At 46.2% G+C, this 16,093-nt stretch overlaps 1 protein-coding gene across 4 annotated transcripts in view; it reads left to right on the forward strand.

Moving 5' to 3' along the window:
• The first annotated feature begins 3,889 nt into the window (after window positions 1–3,889).
• LOC144934607 (catenin beta-1-like) overlaps window positions 3,890–16,093 on the forward strand; it is a 50,103-nt gene continuing 37,899 nt past the window's right edge. For 3 of the 4 annotated variants that reach the window (XM_078860600.1, XM_078860602.1, XM_078860604.1), the window contains exon 1: window positions 3,890–3,966. The gene's annotated coding sequence lies outside the window, so the exon portion shown is untranslated. Of the gene's footprint in view, window positions 3,967–5,234; window positions 5,282–16,093 lie in introns of all 4 variants that reach the window. The other variant, XM_078860603.1, reaches the window with a different exon arrangement.

A 16,093-nucleotide genomic window follows, 5' to 3' on the forward strand; every position in this document is an offset into this window, starting at 1 on the left:
AAGGAAAATGTGTGCATCGAGTCCTGAGGCTTTGTGAGCATTGCTTAAGAAATAATTGTACTTCTTTTTATTATTATTACCGTACGGTATTTTCTCTTTAATTCATCTAACCAGTGCAGAAGCTGCTTAAAAGTTAAGCCTTGAATTACAATGGTCTGAGTCCAGTGGAGAGTTATGCTCATTACTCGGGGCGTTACGACACGTCGAAAAAAATAGATTCTCACTCTGACAGAGCGTGCGTGTGAGATAATCTATTCGTTTCGGAATCGTACCCACTCAGTAATCACTGTTGTTCGTGTAGGTCCCTGCATTTGCTTGAGGCACCACAATATAAACATTGTCGATTTTTTATATTCTTAGGTTTTTTCGGTAAAGTCACGTAGGTAAAACATCAAAAACATCAAAATTAATGAAAATAAAATAAAATAAAACAAAAATCACGACGTTTCGGAGGCAACACAAGTCTCCGTCATCAGGTGGGACCGTCACAGCCGAATTAGCTGCATCAAGTGTTTTTTTTACCCTTTAATCTGGCAACACGCCTTTTGGCGTCATCTGGTCCAACACCATGTGAGACTAGGCTCTAAGAAAAGCTGTCTCGGGTGTGGACCAATCAATTTCAAGGACAGTGCATACATTATCAGAGTTGTGTTTTTTTGTTTGCACTCCGACCACAGGTATTGTGGTCAATGCAAACATGACTCCTTGTAAAAAAAAGGTATCAGTTTTGTTGCCAGATAAAAGGGTAAACAAAACAATTATCATATTTTGCTACCGGCAAAGGAGGTTCCAATAGTATATTCGCACGTTGTCCAACGCCTGCCCTTTCTCTTATCTGGCTTGCACTCATGAAACCAAAAACAAATCTGTGAACCGTGTTTCTTCTTCATCCTCAAATAAACAGTACAGTACTGTCATAACTTCAGCAGTTGTCGTGGTGTGAGTATTTCAGCCAGCAGTATTGCTCACACGTTTGTGTGACTGTCTCGTTTGTTCGCATAATCAGCCTCTTCTTAAGCGTCATTTCTACCCGGGTGTGGGAGACGGGGTGTGGGAGACAGGGCGCGCTCGCTTTAGCCGCTGGCACAGTGTGACGCATCTTAAGTTATAGCCCTCACAGAGACTTTCCTGGGGTTTTTTTTTCCCAGGGCAGCTGTTCTTGCCCTTTTGCTAGAATATTTTAGCTGCAAACAATACATGTTTCATGAACCAATGTTTCATCCACTCCACTGTCATACGTTCTAAAATGTATAATTGACTTCAGAAATAAAAGTGACGCAGTCAGTGAAATCTGTGTCATTTAACATGTCCGTACTTTTTGGATTTGCGTGTTTCGGTTTGTCTTTACAAATCAAACTGGATGACGAAGCTGGATCTAACCCTGCAGCTTGGCCATATTTACACGAGCGGGAGAGATGGGGGTGTGACAAAACACGGCAGTCAATGTGAAAGAAACTTTCAAATTTTCTTGCTGTGGATTTCACACCTGATGATGATTGCTCGTGTTGCAGTCGAAACGTCGTGATAATTTGTATTGTTTGATATTTTTATTATTTTATTATTTCCCTTCTACGTGACTTTACCGAAAGAACCAAGAATATGAATCCCTGCAGTAACGAAAGCTTTAACTTGAAATTTAAACTTTAACCAAATAGATATTAACAGCTAAACCGAATAATAATAATAATCATATTCTTGGGTCTTTCAGTAAAGTCACGTAGATAGGTTCAAAGAAAATAACAAAAAATAACAAAAACTACGACGTTTCGATCGCAACACAAGTGGTCGTCTTCAGGAAAAGGGGGGCTTGTGTTGCGATCGAAACGTCGTCGTTTTTGTTATTTTTTATTTTCATTGAACCTATCTACGTGACTTTACCGAAAGACCCAAGAATACGAATTCCTGCAGTCACGATCGACTTTGATCTATTGTACATTCTGCTCCATCTCTCACCCCGCGTGTTTATGAGGATAGCATGTACCCTACGGTGCTAGTTAAATCACACGCACACACGTCCGATGGGTGTACACACACACATAAAACTGCAAGATAGCAATACGACCCTGCAATGTCTCAGTTCACCGCAAATGAAGTTTCCGTCAATGTGTCCTCCGCTCGTGGTTCAGGAGGATACTGTCAAATATGGATGCTGCTTGCCGAATTTGAAAAAGTCCACTTTCGGCTTAGTGCTTGGATAGCCTGGTGGTCAATGCGTGCGCTGTTGAGCCAGCTTTCATATATGTTTTACAAGATGTATCCTCATTTGCCAGGTAGTTTCACAGGGATACCACCAAGGTGTAATGGTCAACACACTGAACTTGCAATCCAGAGGTCACCGGTTCGATGTGACCTCCCAGCACGGCAGTTGAAACAATGGTGTGCAAGTTTCCTAAACCCCTCCACCTCCGTTTACCGAGCAGTATGAATGGGCACACCACACTTTGTCGATTGGTGGCAGTGTCATACGTGGTGGGGTAGAGTGTGGGTACTCACACTTACAAGAAATCTGGCCAGTGTGGGAGAGTAGGCCAACATACTCTCTCTCTCGAGCGCAGATGAAAGAAAGTGTCTCGAGAGAGAGAGAGGGGCTTTTGAGTGATCCTTTCCTCCAGCAGTGGCAAGTACTTTCAGGGCTGCACCTTTACTTTGTAGTGTCTAAGCACGCACAACACAGGCGCACGTGTGGAAACGTGACAGAGATGCCGGACTTTTACCGAAGGCTGCCCGCGATTTTATTCGCCACGGGAAAGCACGTCACGGTGGCTTGTCACGGTGCCTTTGGTTGTGGATGTCGTTTTCACGACTGCCAGTCTTGCCATTGACCAAACCCCCCCCGTATGCTAAGCAGGTTTTGTTTAAGCCTGGTTAAAATACGTACAGTGACCAATGTTCAAAAGAACAGGTGCACGGAGCGTTGACAGATAACACAGAGCATGCTGTCAATTTGTAGCATCTGGCAGTAGTTTTCCAGTTATTTTTTACAAGCATGTGTCTTTACTGTGTAAAACCACCACACTGGAATGTTAGGTCAAAGTACCTATAATCTCTCCACTTCTTCTCTCGCACTGCAAGACTCTAGAATTACCTCTTGTCCTACGTTCCCGCTGTAACCCTGCTCAGGTTTAAGACGTGCATTTCACACTTATCAAGAACAACTTCAGGAGCGCCGTTTGCTCCTGGCCACTTGGCATTTTGGGACCTTTTTGGGCCCTCTGCTCAGCAATCCAGATTTGAAAGCAAGTGGGTTTGTGATCCCTGTGTGAAGACCCTTGAATGTATGGGATTGCTGTGTTCCTCTTGAGAGTATGGGATTTCTCCAGGGCCCCCGGTTTCCTGCCTCGCATAACGCAACACTCATTCCAGTATAATAACAAGTGGCCAAACAACAGCGCAGATGAAAGAAAGTGTCTTGGGACTCAACGTGGCTTTGCTGGATTATAAAACATGAACAGAGAATTGTTATAATTAGGATTGCATTTATAATAACATCACGTGGTATTGCACACAGGAAGAAGACATTCGCTGACACGTCCACAGATTAACTCAGTATGCATTCTCTTAGTTCTTTCGGTAAAGTCACGTAGGTAAAGAGAATTAATCCTTGCAGTCACGAAAGCTTCAAATCTAGAATTAACTCAGTATTCTGATCTGGCAACATGGCCTCTCGGTGTGATGTGAAGAAGGGCCATTGCCCGAAACGTCGCATATCGTTTACTTTATTTTTTTCATTTAAGGCCACACACGCAAGTGTCATTGACGAATGTGTTGAGTTAAAAATAACAAAAAAATGACCGACTGCGGTTGTTGAGGGTGGGAGGGAGTGGGTATGACAGGGGGCGTTGCCCTGTGAAGCCCCGCCCACCGCACCCTCGCGTGGCCACGCCCCCCGCGAGGCCACGCCCCGAGGTGGTGGCGCGCGACGCTCAGCGCCGCACTCACCTGGGGGCACGAGGTGGGCAGCAGCGCGTGAGTCGAGCTCCACACACCAAACACTCACACACTCACCCACACACACTCACACACACACTCACCCACACACACTCACCCACACACACTCACCCACACACTCACTCACACACTCACCCACACACTCACACACACACTCACCCACACACACTCACCCACACACTCACTCACACACTCACCCACACACTCACACACTCACACACACACACTCACCCACACACTCACACACTCACCCACACACTCACACACTCACACACACACTCACACACACACTCACACACTCAGCCACACACTCACACACACACACACTCACACACACACTCACTCACACTCACACACTCACTCACACACACTCACCCACACACTCACTCACACACTCACCCACACACTCACACACACACACTCACACACACACTCACTCACACACACACTCACTCACACTCACACACTCACTCACGCACACTCACACACACACTCACACACACTCACCCACACACTCACTCACACACTCACCCACACACTCACACACACACACTCACACACACACACACTCACCCACACACACTCACTCACACACACACTCTCCCACACTCATACACTCACCCACACACACTCACCCACACTCACCCACACACTCACTCACACACACACTCACCCACACTCACACACTCACCCACACTCACACACACTCACACACACTCACCCACTCACCCACACACACACACTCACCCACACACTCACCCACACACTCACCCACACACTCACCCACACACACACTCACCCACTCACACACACACCCACCCACACACTCACCCACCCACACACTCACACACTCACCCACACACTCCCCACACACTCACACATACTCACACACACTCACCCATACACTCACAACAACAACAACAACAACCGCCATTCGCCACTAAGTGGCGGTGACGTCACCACGACGCTCACACACACACACTCACCCACACACTCACCCACTCACTCACCCACACACTCACCCACACACACCCACCCACACTCACTCACCCACACTCACCCACCCACTCACCCACCCACTCACCCACCCACTCACCCACCCACCCACTCACCCACACACACCCACACACTTCCACACTCACCCACACTCACACACACACCCACCCACACACACTCACCCACTGCCTGCATACTACAAGCTCTCTCCACACTCCTCCTGTGAATGTCAAGGTGGACAGGGTATTGTGTTTTATCAAGGTGCATCCAAACCTTGTTTGTTACGTCAGGTGGGTGAAAGATCCCGACACACTTTGTCTCGACAACAACTGAGGAGGTGAGTGCTTTAAGGGGTGTACGCGGAACAGGCTAACCATTTCTCGAGTGTGTGTGTCACCCACAGTCGTACACACCGTGTGTGTGTGTGTGGCGTGTGTGTGTGGGGGTGAGTGTGTGGGTGAGGGTGGGTGAGTGTGTGTGTGGGTGAGTGTGTGTGTGGGTGAGTGGTGTGTGGGTGAATGTGTGTGTGAGTGTGGGTGAGTGAGTGGGTGAGTATGTGAGTGAGTATGTGGGTGAGTGTGTGGTGTGTGTGTGGGTGGGTGAGTGTGTGTGTGGGTGAGTGTGTGGGTGAGTGTGTGGGTGAGTGTGTGTGTGGGTGAGTGTGTGTGTGGGTGAGTGTGTGTGGGTGAGAGTGGAGTGTGTGGGTGAGTGGGTGTGTGTGGGTGGTATGTCTGTCTGTGTGTGTGGTGAGTGTGTGTGGGTGAGTGTGTGTGTGGGTGGTGTGTGTGTGGTATCTGTCTGTGTGTGTGGTGTGTGTGGGTGGTGTGTCTGTCTGTGTGTGTGGGTGAGTGTGTGGGTGAGTGTGTGTGTGGGTGGTGTGTCTGTCTGTGTGTGTGTGGTGTGTAGGGTTCGTACACTATGATGTTGATGGTCCAACGTGTCCCTTGCAAGGTGTATACACACTGTACCGCGGCGTGTCACGCCTTAGGGTGGACACGCCTCTGTACAGTGCATACAATGTCACACAGTACTATATTGTGTGTTTATACTGTGTTATCCTCAAGTGTTCAATACTGTAATGTCGGTGTTTTAATTTTGAGGTCTACATAATTAGTTTTCCACTATCATCTAAATTATTATCGTGATACATGATCTATCCACTTCTGGATGAGGGCCTCCCCCACATCACCATTCTACTGCTGGATGAGGCTGACGCCATTCTCTCGTCCGTCTGCCTACCTCTCTAAACACGTGCAGTGTCTCTACGTTGGCATTCCACGATCTATCGGGCTCGTCTCTCCGTATAAACCAAATCCACAGCTTGTACCTCTACATAGATAATAATATAGTACGCGGAGAATTGTGTTGTCGCAGGTGTGCATGCGGAATCATTCGGTCTGCGTTTCCTTGGACGAACAGATACCACATTTCATGGACATACTGGGTTTACGTCATCTGCTGGGTTTACGTCATCCGCTGGGTATACATCATCTGCTGGTTTTACGTCATCTGCTGTATTAATGCTACAAAGACCCACCAGTATCTTGTGTGTGGTGTTGTGGGAGTCGTGCCAGGTGTGTTGTACTCAGTGTGTGCACGTTTTGCATCGTCCATTTGAAACTCTTGAGTAGTGAATGGCACCACGTCGTTATTGAACTCTAAATTTGGGTGTCTCCACGAGTCGCATTGACTCTGCACTGGGCAGCACACTTTCCCCGCACGCTGTGCCACAGAGGGACACGTTGGACACATGGCAAGCAATATGGTTGTGCAACATTGTCATAAAACTAATGAACGCGATTGTTTTGTTGTTGTTGTTGGAGCCATAGACCACTACATCTTGAGACTCACGGTTGGTATCAAACCCAGGATGTGAGAAGTTCGGGGGTCAATGCTCTGACCCCTGATCCACCCAGCCACCGCAATACAGCGCGTATATCAGTATTTATCCATACGAAAGAAGTATTAGAGTACTGTGTTGCTTACGCATTGCAGATAGGTGTGTGTGTGTACCTCAAGGTGTATTTTTTATGGACCGCCAGTGGCGGTTGTTATGTGGGGAGTGGCATTTTGCATGAATTAGCGCACAGTGCTTGTAAGTCACACCGTAAGACATGGGATGTTTTAGCTCAGGAAACATGTTTTTAACCGGCAATAGATACATCGATCAGTCCCGTCGCGACCATCCATGTGAAAGGCCTTCGCAACTTTACGTTCTCTCAAAGTGAAGCAAGCCTGGCCCCAAAGTGTCGCTCATGTGTAGAATGACAGCTTTGTGTTATGTGGAGGGACTATGAGCTGGGTATCGTCGTGCATTGTAAATACATTTTTCAGGTATATCGGGTGTTCAGTCGCACCCTTTGGTGTTGTGTTTCAAGTACGCTTTGTTAAAAACAATTCCTGGGCCACTGCTTCCTTTGGTCAACGGTTTGATTCCCGCTGCTGCGTGGTCATGTTTTTTGTCTGTTACTGGAATAACCAAAGTGCTTAGTTTGAAATAATCGTGTTAAAGACTGTGCGATGTCTTTGAGTGACTCTGAGCTGGGAATCCTGCCTTCCCGAGCTGCGCTCCAATTTTTGTCCCGCTTGGCGAAAATGCGTGCGTCACAAGTTTTACGATGTAAATTCACAAATATTGGTCCTTGTGTGCGGGTGTCTTCGTGCCAATTCTAAAATTAAAAGTGCAGTACCCACGATGTAAATATTTAAAAAAAACATTACTTTCGAACCAGATTTACCCAGGTCTCTGCCAAAAAAAGATGAAAATATAAGTGGTTTCCCAACCGATGTGACTAGAATTTTGATCAGAATAGGAATCTTTATTGAGACCAGAGGAATCCGATGAGCTATGAAGCTCTATTTCACAGGCGTCCAGTAGGGGCGGGTCACCAAATGACAATGGAAACCATTACATAAAACAATAGGAGTGCAAAATAGAGAAAAGGTAAACATGTCACTAAAATAAACATGAATAAAGTATTTCAGTACTCGGGACATAAATAACAGCAATGCTGCTTTTATGCTTGAATCTGTGGAATTCAAGACTTGTGGCTGTCTGTAGCATGGTGTTAAGGTACATTTAATACCTTACTTATACGATGCATTTCTAGTGTGCCTTTGTTGTGTTTTCATTGCCAAAATCTTATAATTGTTTTCCTGTAATCGAGTGAATCGTTTGTCGCAAGGCACACACGACATTTGAACAGATGTTGCTTAACAATTGGCAATTTTGCATCCCATTTTTCCAATGCACATTTTTGTCCGTGAATGATTTTCCGTTCTCTCCCGTAGCTTGTGCCAAAGTCACATGTTTACGCAGGGATGCCTGATAACGTGGGCTGTGGAATTTCGGAAAGCTTCTTTCTGGTATTTTACCCCCGCCCGTGAGAGGGCCATCATCTCCACATCCGATTCCAATGTCCTTCACATCCCGGTTCACCACTGAGAAACACCACTTTCTAGGCTCGCCTCTCGGCGTCTGCCGTAGTACTTCCATGTGTATTACCTTTCTTCTGATGTGGATTTCATCGATTATGACATGGCCCTTAGCCATCTGGGTCGGCTCTCTTTCAGCTCGTCTGAGATGGATACCCACTCTTGCTGTCGTGTGTTTTTTTGCGTTTCTGGTACGATCCAGACTTTTGTGACCTTAGGAATGCGAAGCATCCCATACAAAAAGTTCAACCGAGTGTATGTGTACGAATTAGGGTTGTTAAACGATAACCGGTAAACCAGAACGTTAGGAATGAATGGACTGATTGGCACATGCAAACACACAAACAGTACGGCAGCCCCAAACACCGCACCTCTGATTAGTGTGGTTGGCTATATACGGTGCAAAATAAGTTTTACATACATGCAAACACCGTGTGGTACATCTTTCTTGCTGCAAGTTCTCGATTTTTTATATCACTGTTGACAGAAGAAGGCTTGCACTTGAGGTTTGCTCAAAAGTGTATTTGGTCTACTTTTTCACACCGATCAGAAGTCTTGGGAGAGGTGGGCATACCCACATTTTACCCGACCACACGGTGACCTGCCGATCGACTCTCTGTGGTGTAACCCCCATTTATGCTTCTGCGTGGACAGAGGTGGGAGTTGTAAATAGACTTTGCCATTGTTTGAAATGCGCTGAACACAACACTACGTTGTGCTCATTGCCATAGACATTTATTTGTATGCGTACGGAAAACCAGTCACCGTACGTACCGTTTTTTATGAGGTTACCATAAATAGTAATCATAAAAAAAACAGTTTTAACAACCCGAGTACACATTTTTGATTTAAAAATAATAGGGGGTAATAATTTCCTCCACTTTTGCGATCAAATTCATTTTCGTGATTCAGTAATGTGGTTGATTCAAATACCATGTATTTCTTGTAACGTCGTGGTGGTGAATTTAGTGGCCCCATTACATAAAACAACGAAAACCATTGATTGTGACACGTGATTTAATGCTCGCATTGGGCTCCTAAACATTCATATAAATGACTTCATGCATTACATATGAGGAGCAGTCGATTTCAATGCAGTGATAACGTTGCTTAACATATATAATTCTTCACTATTTAATACAAAGACGTGCATGTATGTGTGTTCAACTTTTTTCGCACCGTACGTAGCCAACCGTGCTAAATCGGAGATGCAGGGGATGGACAACATACTACACACAAAAAGTAGTTCTAAAGAAATTAGTTTACATCTAGATTTAAAAGTGCATAGCTCCATTGGCTTCCCAATATCGGAAGGATCTGTGATTAATACCGCTCAGCATTTCATTCATACAGAATCCTGAAAAAGTATGTTTACAAACATATCTAGCACTGTACTACAGAATGTGTGCAAGTGATTTACCTTTAAAATATTGTACAAATAAGGCAGTTGACGACTGTCAAGACAGTTTATATAGTACTGTATAGGCTGTTTGCTTGGGCCGAGTATGAAATATCTCATGCAAGTGTAAAAAAAACATCTCGCACAAGGCATGCAGTGAGGGCTCTTCGTGAGGTTCAAAGTGCATGGTTGAGCTGTTTGAGTAACATGTGAGTTACGATTGTTGAACAGCCTCACCAGGTCGCATTGCTCATAGTTGAGTAGTGTGGGTGTTGTGGGTGGGTGTAGATTCTGTTATGCCATCGTCAGCCAATAGTAGTGTATAACTGAGTGGCCCTATCACTGGCTAAATATGTAATGAATTAAATTGTCTAAATATTTCGATATTAATATCCAATGCATGCAGGGCTACACATTGTGGGTGACAGAAGTGCAGCGAAACTCATTCTTCTCCGGTACCGTAGAGTACTATGCCTCTCATATATTATTCACACCTTCAGATTGCTTGGCTAAGTACTGTATTGTCAAAAAAAAAACAGAAGCTGAAAATCCTTGCCAGGGGTCGACTCAACCCACTAAATCTATTGAAGTGGATGCAATGAGTGTCATTTTGTGCGATGTGTCTACAATGCCAAAATCAACGAATACGAAGGAGGCGTCGCAGCGATTTCGTTGCTCCCTGACTCGGTTGTCTGGTTTGACCACCTGAATGTAAAATTGTGGTCTACATCAGCCATGCGAAAGAAGAAGTGGTCATATGGGAGGGACCTGCTTCCACCATGGTAATGTGGAATTGTCGCCCTTGATCGAGACCATCCAGCCTCGATGCGAGAGCTGTACACTGCACTCTATACAATCAGAGACCTCCTGTGCGATTCCATCTCCTGGTGCAGCAAGTTGACCCAATCGGGCAAGCCTCTTCAATTCTCCGTCTACCCAGCGGGGTCTATGAGGGGTACAGCTGCAACTAAGGGGCCGTCCATAAATGACGTCACGCACCTAGGGGTGGGGGGGTGGTCAGACATTTGTGACGATGTGTGACGAGGGGGGGGGGGGGTTGAGAAATGAGACGTCACATCAAAATGCGCAACTTTAAATAAATATGGACAACACATTCTAATTAATTAAATTGACTTTTTAATAAATGTTTTCTCCTACAAAATCAGAGTGCAGCGCCACATTAAATACGCACTACAATGACAATAGTTTTAAGCGATTTGAAGCACGTTTTATTTATTTTTGGGGGGCGGGGGCAGAGCTTCGTGACGTCATATTTGAGGGGGGGGATCTGACTTTTTGTGACGCCGTGTGACGAAGGGGGGGGGGGTCAAAAACCGTCCAAAATCGCGTGACGTCATTTATGGACAGCCCTTGAGACGACCGGGCAGCATGCGTGCGCTGTGTGTGTGTGGGGGGGGTATCAACAGTGTTTGTGCTCCCACTTTCTCCGAGACATTTGCCCAGCGACGTGCAAGAGTTGTCCAGAGACTCTCTCGCGAGGCCCCTTCTGCCAAGCAACGGCACGTGTGAGAAATTGCAGGGCTGCACCTTTACCTCCTTTTGACCCGAGTATCATACCTGCGTGTTGCCAACCTATACACCGTTACAATGAACGACATCTGCAAGGCTCCTAGTTTTTGCCGCCACCCCATACATAACCTTCGTGAAGTGTGCCGTTTCGCGATAGAGTATCTATTGCGGTGAGTGGCACAGGCTGCCGCAGTGGGCTTGACTCATTATCATCATCAGAGTTGTTTCTTTTTGTTTGCATTTTGACTGCTTGTGTTGTGGTTATTGCAAACATGATGCCTTGTATAAAGGTGTCAGTTTTTGTACCAGTTGAAAGGGTAAAAACCTGTTACTATATTTCGCCACTGGTAAAGGAGGTTTCATTCTTTCTTTTTAACGCCGCGCGCTTTATGCAGACGATCGCAATCTTGCAGAGAAACGTAGCGGAGTGAACTTAGTCGTGCACCGTGAATGGTCACTGTGTGTGTCGGCTTGGAACGCGTGTGAGAAGTCAAAATGTGTGTCTGCCTGCCTGCCTGAGTGTGGGGTGGTTGCTCACCTTGCGTGGAGCGGTCGTGTAGCAGCGGTCTGCGCTACCAAGCCCAGCCACCCGAGTCCGGTGACGATTACGGTATCTGAACCATTCCCGGGCCTCCCTTAGGTCGACTCAGACTCAAATGAGCACCTGGTGCGGTGTGTAAACATCGCCACTGGGGAGACGAAGGCGGTCGGGCGTGGTGCTGGCCACCCACCCCCTCGTGTGCCGTGCCGGCCATCATAGGTGCTCGCTAACAGCACTTGCCCCAACAGTCTGTTCAGGCTACACGGGGGATCTTTGTCTCTGGTGGTGCTCACCTCGTTTGGCAGGCCTCCACCTGTGCTATGAATGCCTCATTGCTAACGTGCGGCCTCTCCTTGTCAACACCGCTGTTGACTTGCTGCAAAGTGGGACTCCTTTTGTCTTTGTGGATCTGCGCACCGTCCACTCTCACAGATGTGGGGTCATGGCGATGGGAGGGTTGGCCCAGATGATGCAGAAAGATGGATAATGAAAAGCACTGGTAAATCTGGCGATAAAAATATTAATTGTTTTTCCAAGGAGAATGGCGGTGAAGATGTAGAATGTGTCATCTCTTTTTGTTTGCTAATGTAATCGGTTTACTTGCCGATGTTTGGGGTCACGTGGGCAATGAATCAAGCTAGGAGCAGCTCATAATTTAACCAGCACACGTGTGACAGATTTATTTCACAAGCACGGTTAATCCGCAACTCGGATAATTCTCCCACGGACAATTAAGAGTTAACTGTAATTACGTTGAAACATACAGGTAGACTGAATAATTGGGACACTCTGGACGGGGTACATTGTGGCGTTTTGCCAATATCTCGTAGTTTCTATGGCACCGAAACATTTACAACTGAAAACATACTGTACTGTGTTCCATGACACACCCTCCTTCACCGAAGTCGGCACTTGAGGGTTGACACTTTCTCCCTCTTTGTTACACGTTGCAATATTCTGACATTTGCCACTTTGTACTGTTGATGTAAATATTCATGAATGTGTTCCTCATCAACCCAGCGTTGGGTCAGTGATTGTCCTCATTGGTGAGCCGTGAGATAGTTTAGGAAATTCCACGTTCCTGTGGCAGAGACCATTCTCTCCATATTTGCCACTATGGAGAGAATGTTATTCACTATGGAGGGATGATGATCTGTGTATTACAGTTGCCAATAGATATTTGAAGATTTAAAGCAGTTTAAACAGTTTATAGCAAATCAATACTCAGGGGGTCCATTCTTCCAAGTGCTGTCACCCATAGACCATGTTATAGATGAAATAGATTCAGTGATGTCATGCTCAAAGAGGCATAGGTGGTGCGAACATCTTTTCGTGGCATTTTTCCAGTGGTGACGATTCCACATTTTTACGGCAGAGGCCAGTTACTCCCGAAGATGCCCGTTGTTGCCATGCTGATTGGAATGCGAGCTAAAATAAAGACGCAGAAATATTCACGTAAATAAAGTATTTTTTGGCAGCAGTCTTCCGCAGAGCTTAAAGACTGTCAAGTGCAGTTGAGTCACACCTCTCACTCGGTTGCACAAGCAAAGGGTGCCGCCCTTTGCCAGAGCCTCGCTGTTTTTCGTATCATTTGGATTCTTGTCAAATTTTGTCACCGAAAATGGATCCCCAGTTTTTCTTTCCCCAGCCGGCTGTGTTATTTCAAGCAAGGAACCGAGCGCAAACGAATTTTAGCCACAGCTGTAGGATATGAATAAAAAAATATTTTCAGAAAAGAGCCCACATTCCCTTTTTCTCAGAACGCCCCTACATCAAGAGTAGGCTTCAAAGCAGTGCGTAATGGACGGCTGGCTCAGGGGACTATAGCTGTGCCTATGTAAATATGGTTTTTCATTTAATTACGCCTGGCCCAAGCTTTGAGGGCTACATTTGTATGTACATAAGTAAAGTGTATCGCCCAATGGACACGTGGGAAATTCCTCGCAGCCAAATGGACATTCCCTGTTGTATGCACGTGTGTGAAACGTCTTTCGCTCCGTACGTAGCCAACCGTGCGCGTGAAGGACATCGAACTAAACATAAATAGCAGTTCTAAAAATGTGATTTTCAATCTAGATGATTTAAAAGTGCACGGCACCAGTGGTTTCCTAATATCGGAAGGAATAGCATCCCAGACGGCCGCAGAAGCGCATCTGAAAGCGCGTGCGATGCAGTGACCACCGCCTTTGTGTGGTGACTCTTGTACCATTGAGAGGTACTGTACGAGACTGAAATTCTGGCAAAAAACATGATTTCAGGGTGAATTAAGCCGTGGGCAATTCAACAATCTCTCTCCGCTTCACATGCGGATGACCGCCAGCTGCCATTTTTAATCACCGTCGTCACTGCTGCCATTTTCGTGCATTTCATGGATTGTTTCGTATCTTCTTATAGGTCCTAGGTTTATCTAAGAAGAAGAAGAAATTGAAAGTCAAAACATAGTAGCCACTACTTTTTAGAAAACCCTTGCCCGTCCAGCATTTTAATGAAGCCTGTTTTTGACAGTCACATGGTATCACTTGCTCATATTGGGTGCAGTTTAGTTTTCCTTGTACCTTGTCTGATATAATAAAGTCCACTGATGTATATAAACATTTGATCCTCATAGTTTCAGTTAACCTGAATTAAGTCGCGCCTTGTCACGATTAACATTGTGGGCAGCAGAGGAACAGTGCAGAACATTCCATCGCTGTACTAAATTTACATGCTGCCCTGCTTCACCAATCCACAATGACCAGCATGAGCAAGCGTGGTCAAATTACCGCCACGGTATGTGGAGGCCCTCATCCCGCAGCGGATTGGTGAAGGACTGAACGTGCATGTGTCAGAGAGTGCGTCTAGAAGGGTTCAGTTTGGCAGCAAAGACATCAGACTGTTGGGGCAAGTGTCGTTAGCGAGTGGCACCTTTGAAGGCAGGGGCAGCACACGAGGGGGTGGGTGGCCAGCAGCACCACGTGCCTCCGTCTTCCTCGTGGTGATGTTCACACATCGCACAAGGTACTCATTTGAGGCTGAGTCAATGTAGGAGTTGAGTCGACCGGTGTTGTCAATGAGCAGGAATCAAACTTGGGTCACCCGGTTTTTAGTGCGGTGCCCAAACCACTGCACTACCGCTCCCAGCACTCACACACTCGCAAACACTCACGCCCAGGCAGAGCAAGCATGGTAGCAACTAGCAACCACTTTCCTCTGCAAACCCACGGGATCCCAGTTTGGCACAATCCTCAAAAAGTCAGCTCCCCACTCCTAGCTCCTGACTGTGTAATTCAGCGGTTGCTAGGAGGCCTGTGGATGTGCCACTGGACTTCTCCAACCACCAGGGATCTCTAAACATTACGCAACAAGATGAGTTGCGGAACATATAACAGATCGTGTCTCAGTCCAGAATTATTAAGTGTGATGCATTATAATTCTGGATTGTTGATTTTTGATTCAAGAGTCGCTTGTTTTTTCACGTTTTTTTCATCCCGTTCATATTTTTCTGGATTATTGTGTCGTTTGTATAATTGTCTTATTCATGAGCCTAAATGTTCCAATAGCGTATAATTCTCATGAAAGTAAGGCAGTGATGCTCCTACATGCCATGTGTTGCATGTTTCGTGAGAATAAGAAGTTATATTCATCTTTAAATCAATGCTCTGTTACGTGCCTTGTCCAGAGTGGTTCACCACATGTCAATCTTGTGACAATACGGTATTTATACTGCGTATAGTTAACCGTATATATTAGTCACTAGCCTTTTGGCCCTCCAAGGACGTGTGTATTGCAGTAAATCTGAAACTTGCAAGCGAAAAGCAGACCGCGACGTGATATTCATTGCATCCATTCGTGTGCAATTTGTCAGGGCGCGGTGACACTGACCTATTTAATTTTAAGGTTATAATCCCTTGTTCATCATGACGTCCTTTTTACTTCGATGTCTCAACAGCGTCACGGAGATCACGTGACGTGAGGGTTCTGCCTTTGTAGTGAGGGTTGTGAGTTGACGCCGAGGAGGGGGGAGGAGGCGCCTCGCCCCCCCCCATGTGGAGTGACGTCAGCCGCTAATTATTATGAATGGGGGGGGGGGGGTGTCCATTTGGATGACGCCACCTTATAATGATTATTAATGAGAGGGGCTGGTCGATGTGGAGTGACGTCACGAGCGTTAAGGACAGACATTCCTGGGTGACTTTAGTAGGTATGAGAGTGAGAGCAAATAAAAATCGAGTGTTGACCAAGCCGAGGTTATGCACGTCTCTACA

Source organism: Lampetra fluviatilis, chromosome 10 (assembly GCF_964198595.1).
Source record: "Lampetra fluviatilis chromosome 10, kcLamFluv1.1, whole genome shotgun sequence".
Lineage (NCBI taxonomy): Eukaryota > Metazoa > Chordata > Hyperoartia > Petromyzontiformes > Petromyzontidae > Lampetra > Lampetra fluviatilis.